Raw genomic sequence first — 10,284 nt, 5'->3', positions numbered from 1 at the left:
TAAAGGGATTACTGAACATGTGTTTAAATCTCTATTGTTGAAATGTATTTTTAAAAGTTAATGGAATTTTGTTTTGTTTTATTGTTAAACCTAATATAATATGGACTGTTTTATATGAAATATGGAAAATATATGGAAATTAACGAAAATATGTACTAAACTCTAAAATATGGAAAAATATGGAAAATAAAAGTAGGATTTTTCAACCCTACACATTGTGAAACATAAAGATAATGCAAAATATAAATTATATTAGCTTTATAAGTAAATATGTATTTACATATAAATCCTTTCCCTGATCATAAGCAATAATAATCTTTCACATTGTTAATGATTCATTCCTCCTTGATTCTTGTGCACATCATCTACTGTAGTATCAGCGAAATACAAAACATAATTTATCAACCATTTAGGACTCGTCGAACCCCAATTTGCGGAACACACATTGAGGAACTCTGGGGTAAGTAAATATCAATGGTACTCATATCTGTTGACGGCTGTGTGAAAGGTAGGGTCATACTGCAGCCAAAAAGATTACATCAATGGAGAACATCCATGAACACATCCGGAATCAAACCCGCGACCTTCCAGCGTCCTTCGTAACGTCTTAACCGCGTCGCTGCTACACACATCTCCGAAAATAGTTTGCAAAGGTAATTTCAATCTATATACCAACAGGCCACCACGCATCTAGTGGTTGTCTTATGTTAAAGAGATAGATCAAATTAAACACTCTTTAATTCGGAGCAGGACCAACTGTGTAAAAAAGAGTGAAGGCTAAATTGTAAATGAGTTATGAAATATAATTACATTTACGTCAGTGTCCTATACCACTGGCAGATATCGTGAAACAGAGAACTCTACGTTCTAATGACGATAAAATGGCATTGTCGATATTCTTTAGCCTGCATAAATATCTAATAACTGCGACACACGACGAGACGGTTTCCGTGTTTGTAGTTCAATTTTCTTGGCAGCTTTTCATAATATCCGTGTTTTGTAACTTTCTTTCCATTCCACCTCTAGCTCCGCAGGTCTTCAGGCGCTATTATTCTTATGCCAGATATTAAATTCACCAAAAAGGAAACATTTAAAGTTTGGTATCTGTGCATCAACTGTGCGTGTGTGGAGCAGTCGATGTATTAATTGATATATTGTAATTCACTGATCAAATGGCTATCATTCCGCTACATTGGTACCCAACATACATACTGGTAAGTCAGACTAAATCAGGTTAAAGTTACCTAAGTCCCTGCCCTATGACGCGTGTTCTAGACATTAGACCATTGGCTTGCCGTGTAAGCTTTACCCGTACGGGCAAGTGAAATCATGTTTGTTCCCTCACGAACAGGACTTCTACACGTCTCTAAGGCCTATATTACAGTACCAAAATTTCTGTGTCACAGAATATGATAACATTTTTGATCAAATGATGAAATGTCTTATTTTGGGTATATTACACTATATCAAAGCTTTTATCACATTTTTCATCACAGTTCTAACAATCAATCCACGACAGTTCAATGCATGTTGCAACTGTAAGTGCAGTAATGGTTATTGCACTAATACTGGAGAAGAAATAAAAGAAAAAACATATTTGGGTTAGAGGTTGGGCAGGGAGAAAAGATACAAAAGGAATCCATCAAACTCTATTGAGAGAACTTCAGTGTGACGATGTAAAATCCTATACTCAGTATTTAAGAATGGATGACGTAACATTTCATGTGACTCATAATGTGATGTTAAAAGTCATGTGGTTTCACAGACCATATATGATATGATATGATATGATATGGTGATATGATATAATCTATGACTTATTGTCATTAAGCACAGCATCCCAAGTGGCTGATGGCCCTTCACATTTCTGTCACACAGACCATATATACTTAATGTCCGCCATTTTCTTTCTTCTTAGTCAAAGATTTTATCAAAAGTATGATGATGACCATAACTTTTATCACAGAACTATGTCACAACTAGATACGATCAAAGATGCTATATTACACTGTAAAAGGTTTTATCATATATATTTTATCAAACTTCTGTGACACAGAAATTTGATAGTGTAATATAGGCCTAAGGCAGCGGGGAGGGGGAAACTAGGCAGTTCGTCAAGTAGGGCCGTATTCATAGACATTCTTAGCGCGGGCTTTCGGTGGATGATCAGGCAACTCACGTCTTTCGTATCCATAAACCAGTGTCAGCGAAATGATATATGAATCCTGTTTAGCACGCTCGTAGCGCGGGCTAGCGAAATGTCTATGAATAGCACCCGTACAGATCAGAGGTAAACTATAGGCCTATGGATGTCGCAAAGCAGAAACCTGGAACTGAGATTAACAATGAATGGAAATTGTTATTCATTTTTTAAAGAATCAAAGTAGGGATATGGACAGTTTTATTCTTAAAAACATGTCAGGTGCAGAAAATATAATTTAAAGCGGCATTGTGATGTGTTCCATACTGAAAAATATAACGACATCGTTAGTGATGAAAGGTTGAATTTACCCACTGTACTAAGTGAGGACATAAGGCTGAGTGGTTTTATTTCAATTTGTATTTAATGTGTTTAACAATCTAAAGTTCGATCCTGAAACATAATATGGAGAGCAAAAAGAATGAAGATAAATTAATAGCAAGTGTAACGGATTTGCACTTTGTAGGTTAAGAGCTGTAGAGAGGCTTGCTGTATCAAAGTCCATTACACCATCCATCGAAAACATTGTTAAAAAATCAGAGAGAGAGAGAGAGAGACAGAAAAAAACAAATCTAAAACTTTTGTAATTTTTTTTTTTTTGGCAATAAGATAAATTTATTATTTTGTATTCTGATTTTTCAATGTTAGAGTGCATTTGTTTCGTTTACGTTAATTATTTTCACTATAACGTGCTTCTTTGCTAGGTACGCTTATGTTGTTTATAAAGTTTTAGATTTCCAAACTGTGATAATTTTTATTCTTTGACAAGAAAATTAATGTAAAAGCTGTGATTTGTTTACTATAATTTTATTACTACTACTACTTCTATAACTACTACTACTACTACTACTACTACTACTACTACTAGAGCATAGTAAATCATATTGTGATTTTTAATTCAAACAATAATGTTACTTTTATTCACAACAATAATGGCTTTCTATTTCTGAATTTAAACACTCCCGTCAACAATGGGTATTTCACTCCACACAGCAACACAGTATTCGTTATTGCACTCCACAGACAACAATGACAATTCACTTGGATTATTGAGAACAACAATGTGGGCCGTATTCATAGACATTTTTAGCGCGGGCTTCCGGTGGATGATCAGCGTTTTTCGTATTCATAAACCAGTGTTAGCGATAAGATATGATTTGAATTCTGTACAAGTAACTAGTGATGGGCGAAGTTGTTCTTTTCCCGGAACAGTTCCGACGGTTCCGGTTCCGAAAAAATACTATGTTCCAAATAACAGTTCCGAAATAACAGTCACCAGTGGTGATGAGTCGGAGTCGTTGAGTCGTTCAAACGAACGGTACAGTACCCTCCCTCTTCACCATAGACAAATAACACCATGCAGCTCACACTGGAGCACTCATAGGCATGACATAGTACACATTCTTATCTATAGATGGCACTGCAATGCACATTCGAATCGATTTTGGAAAATTGCTGTGCATGCGGACAGAACTCAAAAGCTTAATGTTAGTAATTACACAGCTGTTGACTACAAGGACAGAATACAACACTTTGTTTTCGTACATAAAGTTATAAAGACATGGTAGCCAACTAAAAAAAATAACATAACATTTAAAACATATGGTATGTAATTTCTGTTCTCTCTATTACATAATAAAAAAAAACAAATCATTAATTTTTATTTTTACTTTTCTTAATGCACAGTTATAATAATAATAATAATAATAATAATAATAATAATAATAATAATAATAATAATAGTAATAATAATAATAATAATAATAATAAATATTACAATTTCATAAATAAAAAAGATATATATTGGCAGTACTGAAACCTGGAAACCCCGCAGTGGGTTAGTAAAATGTTGGAATCGCATCTTTACCAAAGTGTAATTTAAACTTCGCATTAAACCTCGCTCTCCAAATCAGTACTTATATGGGTAGTTTCCAACAAATAATGCTACAACATTTTTGTCGTTCTTTGATAACAGAGAAGATAGCACAAAAACTTGTGCTTGTCAGACTTAACCTCAACAAACGACATACAGACATTGTAACTAAACCACTCATTACCATTTACGACTTTAACCTTTGTATAGAATCAGCTGATCAATGAATTAATAATAGTATGCGTACTTTATGACTTTGTAGAATGTTTATAAAACAGAATTAGTCAACTAATGGTGAAATAAACCATAAAGCGGGAATGAATATTACAGATTATTAAATACTTACTATAACATTACAGATGATTGGCCAGTCTTACAAATGTTGATATTAAAGTTCGCGCCACCGCAAGGATTTCAATTTCCATGCGCCCCCCTCCAACCACGTGAGAGTTTCAAGTACCAACTTCATCCAACGAAGTTCCAAGTACAACATAAAGAACAACGAGAACAGTGTAACTGCAGCTGTCGTTGGTTCATCGGAACAAGCTCCGACGTTCCGACTGTTATCTCGGAGTCGGAACATACCTTGTGCAACGCGGTACTGCGAGCCCGCAACAGCTGGGCAAGTGAGCAGCTCGGAGTCGGAACACTGTTATTTCGGAACAGGAGGTTCCGACCTACTGTTCATTTTTGCAACAGTTCCGAGACCGGAACAGTTCCAAAATAACTGTTGTGTTATTTTTTACCCATCTCTACAAGTAACCAGTGGATAGACGGGGCTAGCTTAGTACGCTCGTAGCGCGTGCTGCGAAATGTCTATGAATAGCACCCTTTACTCTTAATCTCAACAAATATTCACGAAGCACTATTTACAAAACAAAACTGTCAGTTCTCAGTTCACAGTTCGTTTGCCTTTGCTAGTTCTTCTACCTCATTCACTCAAGTTCACAGTATAACGAACCCAAGACTTCCAGAGACAGTCCACTGAATTTCGAACTCAAGACTTTCGGATAAAGTCACTGCACACCGAACCAAAGACTCCTGGGAGTGTTGCTTCCCCCTGGGCGCTGCTACAGTTGTTCAAGTTCACTCACGTCGAACCAAAGCCTCCTGGTCTCGTTGCTTCCGCCTGGACGCTCACTGCTGCTTCACAAATTGACTGAGCTCGGTACTGAACTGCTCGCGCTTTTACTTTGTTAGCAAATCACACTTTTCAGAAACTACGATTTCGAGAACAGTCTATTTCTACATCAATCGTTTTCGGGAATAATCTGTCACGCCCCAGTCGGTTTTATCCTTCCCTCCGAACCCCGCACAGCGCTCCGCGGAGTTCGCCTCGTCTCCCGCGCCGCCTTCCTACCCGCGGGCCCTCCTTCTGCCGGACGTGCGCTCGACTCCCGAGGCAACGAGAAGTTTCTAGCAGGGTTGCCACAGTATTATAATTTAATACAAGTGGAATAAACATGTTTAATTACTGTTAATTTAGTTTCTTTCTCTAGTTAAACTTCTGCCTATTTTATTAGTTCCAATTTACTTGCAATCACACAAGTAGAGGTTTTACTGATAAGAAATAAGCATGACCTTCCACCGCCGCGCCGCTAATGTGCAGTACAGTCCTAGCTCACGTCACCACACAGTACTGCAGATACCTCAGCTACTCAGCTGTGTTCCCATACGGGCACGCTCCAGTTCTGTATTGCCAATGCTGGGAGTATTCCTTGCAGGTCCTGCATTAAATTTTCACACAGAAGTCCGGGTTCGAATCCGCGTCAGTGGCACTTGTCGCGGACAGCGTCGTAGTTGCGATTTTTCTATGTTCTCATGTTTTCCATACTTGGAATCAACAACCTTTCCTCCGATCCTATTGTATTATTATCATCCTATAGCATTCCATGATTTGCGGGTCGCGAAGTACAAAACGGGGCTACTCTAGGGACAAATGGGTCTGCCACATGAAACCAAGTTACTCACCTGACCTTAGCGTAGTCAAGTGGTATGGACTGGGAATGTGCCTAGTTCAAGGGTTATCAAATAAATCAGCAATGATAGCAGTTCTAGGCTGTAATAATATTGCATTATAAAAAAAATAACAGAACACGAAATATAACATTCATGTATAGCTTTCTGCCAACGGATAGGTCCTTCTCCTCAAACCCAGAACTCTGCAATCTTCTCTATATTCCGCCTTCCTCTTTAAATCAGCGTACCATCGATATATTTTAATTTGTGTATTACCTTATATGCTCCTCTGCCCCGAACGTTTGTCCCGTTTGCCATTCGTAGTAGTATATTCGTCAGTGGGAAGTTTCTTCTTAACCAGAGACCCAGCAAATTTATTTTTCTGTTCCTGATCATTTTCAGCACTATACTTTCTGCACCAACCCTTTCTAGTACAAAGTCATTTCTCACTCTATCTGTCCATTTCAGACATTAGATTATTTTTCCATGTGTATATTATAAATACTTCGTGGTAATATACCTGTTCCGGCCACATACAATCAACACACCACACAAAGCACTCCACTAAAATCTCTCTTAGATTTCATCCAAAGAACTGTAGAAGGTGACATCAAATGACACGACATGACACAATAGAACAAAACATGGCATAATATGTGTAGCATAACGTAGCACAGCATATGATAGTACAAAATAGTTATTTATGGAAAACCTGTCCCCTAACACAAACTTGCTCAAGCGTGTGTGAGCTACGTGCATCACATGTAATTATTTTATTTTCTATGTAGTTATAAACTCTAATGCTAGTATATTCTAATCGTGAAACTAAGGAGTTAAACAATGTGGAGAATATCAATATTTTTGTAATTCATTTACAGGTAATTTTAAGTCTGACAATCAACCCTGCAGAATTAGTTGATTTTAAACTGGCGAATAGAGATGAGGAATTCTCGAAATGTGTTTTGGAGATCACCAAGCAGATATTTCCAGCAGGACACAGCCTGGTTTTCCTTTCGCCTTCCGCGGGATATAGGCAAAGCTTCGGCATAGATGAACTCGTTATTTTCAAGAGACTGAATGTGACACTGAAAGAAAATTCTCAATGTTCCTTAGAAGAAATGAGGACAAGAGTTTGGACATACGACAAAACACCTGACAGGAAAACTGATAAGAAGTCCAAAGAAGATGAGTCTTTGCTTACCGGTAGCAAGAATGATGTTTTATCTTACTATGAGTACTTGTTTCTCAGCGATCTTCATAAAACGGGTAGATGGACAGTATCTGTTTCTCCAACTATAGATCGATGGTGTGGATGGGATAAGTATCTGCACTCCAGCTACATTGCATTCATCCCGTTTCTGAACAATGATTTGAAAGCACTGGAAAAAGACGTTTATACCCGTGTGATAAATTTGTCATACATGAACGTGCTTGGTCGATATTTGATAGTGATAGCGGGAGATTGCGGTACAGAGAAAGCAGCATTAGTCATTTTCAGAGTCATGAATAGACATAAAACAAACGACGTAACAGTTGTTTTCAAAGACTCTGAACTAGGAGTTGTGAAATTTTATACATGGAATCCATATGTCCCTCCATCTGGATACTGTGGACATATTCGTAAAATAATTCTATTGGCCACATGCCATAGTAGCAAACATCAACACACCAAAGTTAATCAATCGAGGTTACCAGATAGGTTTATTCCAAATTTATATGGATGTTGCATAAGACTTGATACCAGCTATCTGAATGAACCCGCTTTCATGACTAAAAGATTTCAGACCTCGTCATATGGTGACCATAAATACGTTGGAATGGGGATCGATATATATTATTACATCTTAGAATTATTTAATGCATCAGCAGAAAACTGTAGGCCTAACTATAATAATCATTTATCCCGGATGGAGCTTTTCCATGTCATGGCTTCACAGAGAACATGGATTATTCCACCCATCGCCAAAGGTTTCTACACAGTAGACTACACATTTTTTGTACATTTGGCTGAGAAATATCCTCTTTGGTCTAGTATGATTCGTGTTTTCGCCTTATCAACGTGGCTCTTAGGTTTGTTGTCTCTCATAAGTTCGGCATTGTTCATTAGATTCATCGGCATATTGAAACACGAACGTGATCGCAGAGAAAACAAAGACATGATGAGATGTCTCCTGAACATGTGGGCAGTCATCCTTGGTGTGGGAGTCGACGAAATATCACAGAGATTAAGAGTCCGTATATTTTTCTTATCCTGGGTGATTTGGTCTCTGTGTGTGAACACTATTTTCCAGACATATGTCACCAGTTACTTTGTGGATCCTGGCTTTCAGCATCAGATTGATACCGTTGAAGAACTCCTCGATCGTAAAATGTTGTGGTTGTTTTGTAACTTGGAAGCTTTCGACACTATGGTAAGATTATATGGCACTTACAGTAATTCATATGTGTTTGAGTCTTGTAACGAGGCTGTGCACTTCTTTATGTCAAATCCAAATTCAGCTTTATTCGTTGATGAAGACACGTTCACGTTTCGTGTTGGAGATCTGTGTAACGTCACAGACTTGCCCACATACCACAAATTCACACAGCATATCTTGGAATTGAACACTGGTCTTACTTTCGTATCAGATTTACACCTTCAGAAACATCTCAACAAACTCTTTGATCGACTAGTTGAGTCTGGTATACCTGAACATCTCATGAGGAATTCTACAGATCCAAAAGGCTTGAAACAAGCAACCCGTTTTGTGTTGGATCTCAGCAAAGAATACGTTCCCTTTTCCTTAGAACATCTGCAGTGTCCGTTCTTTGTGCTGTTAATGGGACATGTACTTAGTGTGTTTTTCTTTATCTGTGAGGTATTGCTTGGTCATTGCACATGTAAGGGTAAACGAGTCAGTGAAAGAAGGAAGCCGTGAGATCTTACTAAGAATGATTAAAACGCTCTAAAGGGATTTCTCTTACGAGACTATCATAGGAAGACTATATAAGAAAGAACTTTGCGAATACATAACATACCATTAATAATAATAATAATAATAATAATAATAATAATAATAATAATAATAATAATCCATGGAACTGCAATTCTTTAAGGGCTAGAATGACCAGTATCCTACTAACCTCACCTTCACATGCCGAAGCAGAAGTAGACGATCATCCAACCGAAATGAAGGTATCTTGTGCTTAGCACGATGAGGCGGGTTGGGTGTCACGGCATGTTTCTATCGCTTGGGTCGAAGTTTTGTGGGTTCGAGTACCGGTACGGGCATGGGTGTTGTGTACAGATAACAGAAAAGAAATACATATATTTTCCCAAAGGTTATGGCATGCTCTCGTAACGAGATATCCCTACCTATTATATCTACCCAAGTACATCACAATGCTGGGTGGTCACCGGTTCCATACACTGGCCGAAATTTCGTAATAAAATTTCTTCCCCCATGAGGAATCGAAGCAGCGCGCATTCCGTCGGCGAGTGTTAAAAGGGCAGAAAGACTTACACCACGACGCCACGGCGCGAGACAAAATAAAACTAGGTTACTACAATAGTGATGTCACGAGTGCTAGAAAGGTAGTTTAGCTCCAATATGATATTCAAGTACAGGACTTGTGTATCATTGTTTTAACGAAAAAAAAAACGCAGATTTCACCAAATTATTGTCAACAATTACATAAACAATACTCTTTTAACTACAAGGCAACTAGTTAAAAGTGTGCTGTCATAGCCATCTTCAATTAACAAGGCATGTTCATACACTTGGCAACGTTGCTACACCAGCTTATTATGGTGGTCGGGTTGCAGAAAACAGAGGAGACCACGAGATATGTTTAAAGTTCCATTTTTAATGCCTGAGTAGTAACTGAAAAATCTTATGAATGAATTCAACTTGAAATTAATTAAAAATATACAGTGTGATTCAGACTACTCGTAACAGTAATTTATTTTGGAAACTAGTGCATTAAAATTTTCGACACAAAAATATTTATTACTAAAGGACATCTGATCTTTCACTTGAGCTTGATTTCATCAATGAATCTTAACAGGAAGTCTATGTGGGCTCCCTTGTTCCTAATAACAGCTCTGAGATGATTTGGCATGGATTCCACTAATTTCCCACAAATATTCTTCATTTCTTCATCGCGAAACCATACGCCAATGAGGACAGAAATCATCTTCTCCTTTGTAGAACAATCCATTTTTTGCATTCTTCTTTTGCGTATCACTTTAAAATTTCAAATGGGAGTAGTG

The sequence above is a fragment of the Periplaneta americana genome, chromosome 2 (genome assembly GCF_040183065.1).
Source record: "Periplaneta americana isolate PAMFEO1 chromosome 2, P.americana_PAMFEO1_priV1, whole genome shotgun sequence".
Lineage (NCBI taxonomy): Eukaryota > Metazoa > Arthropoda > Insecta > Blattodea > Blattidae > Periplaneta > Periplaneta americana.
This window is presented reverse-complemented; position numbering follows the sequence as displayed.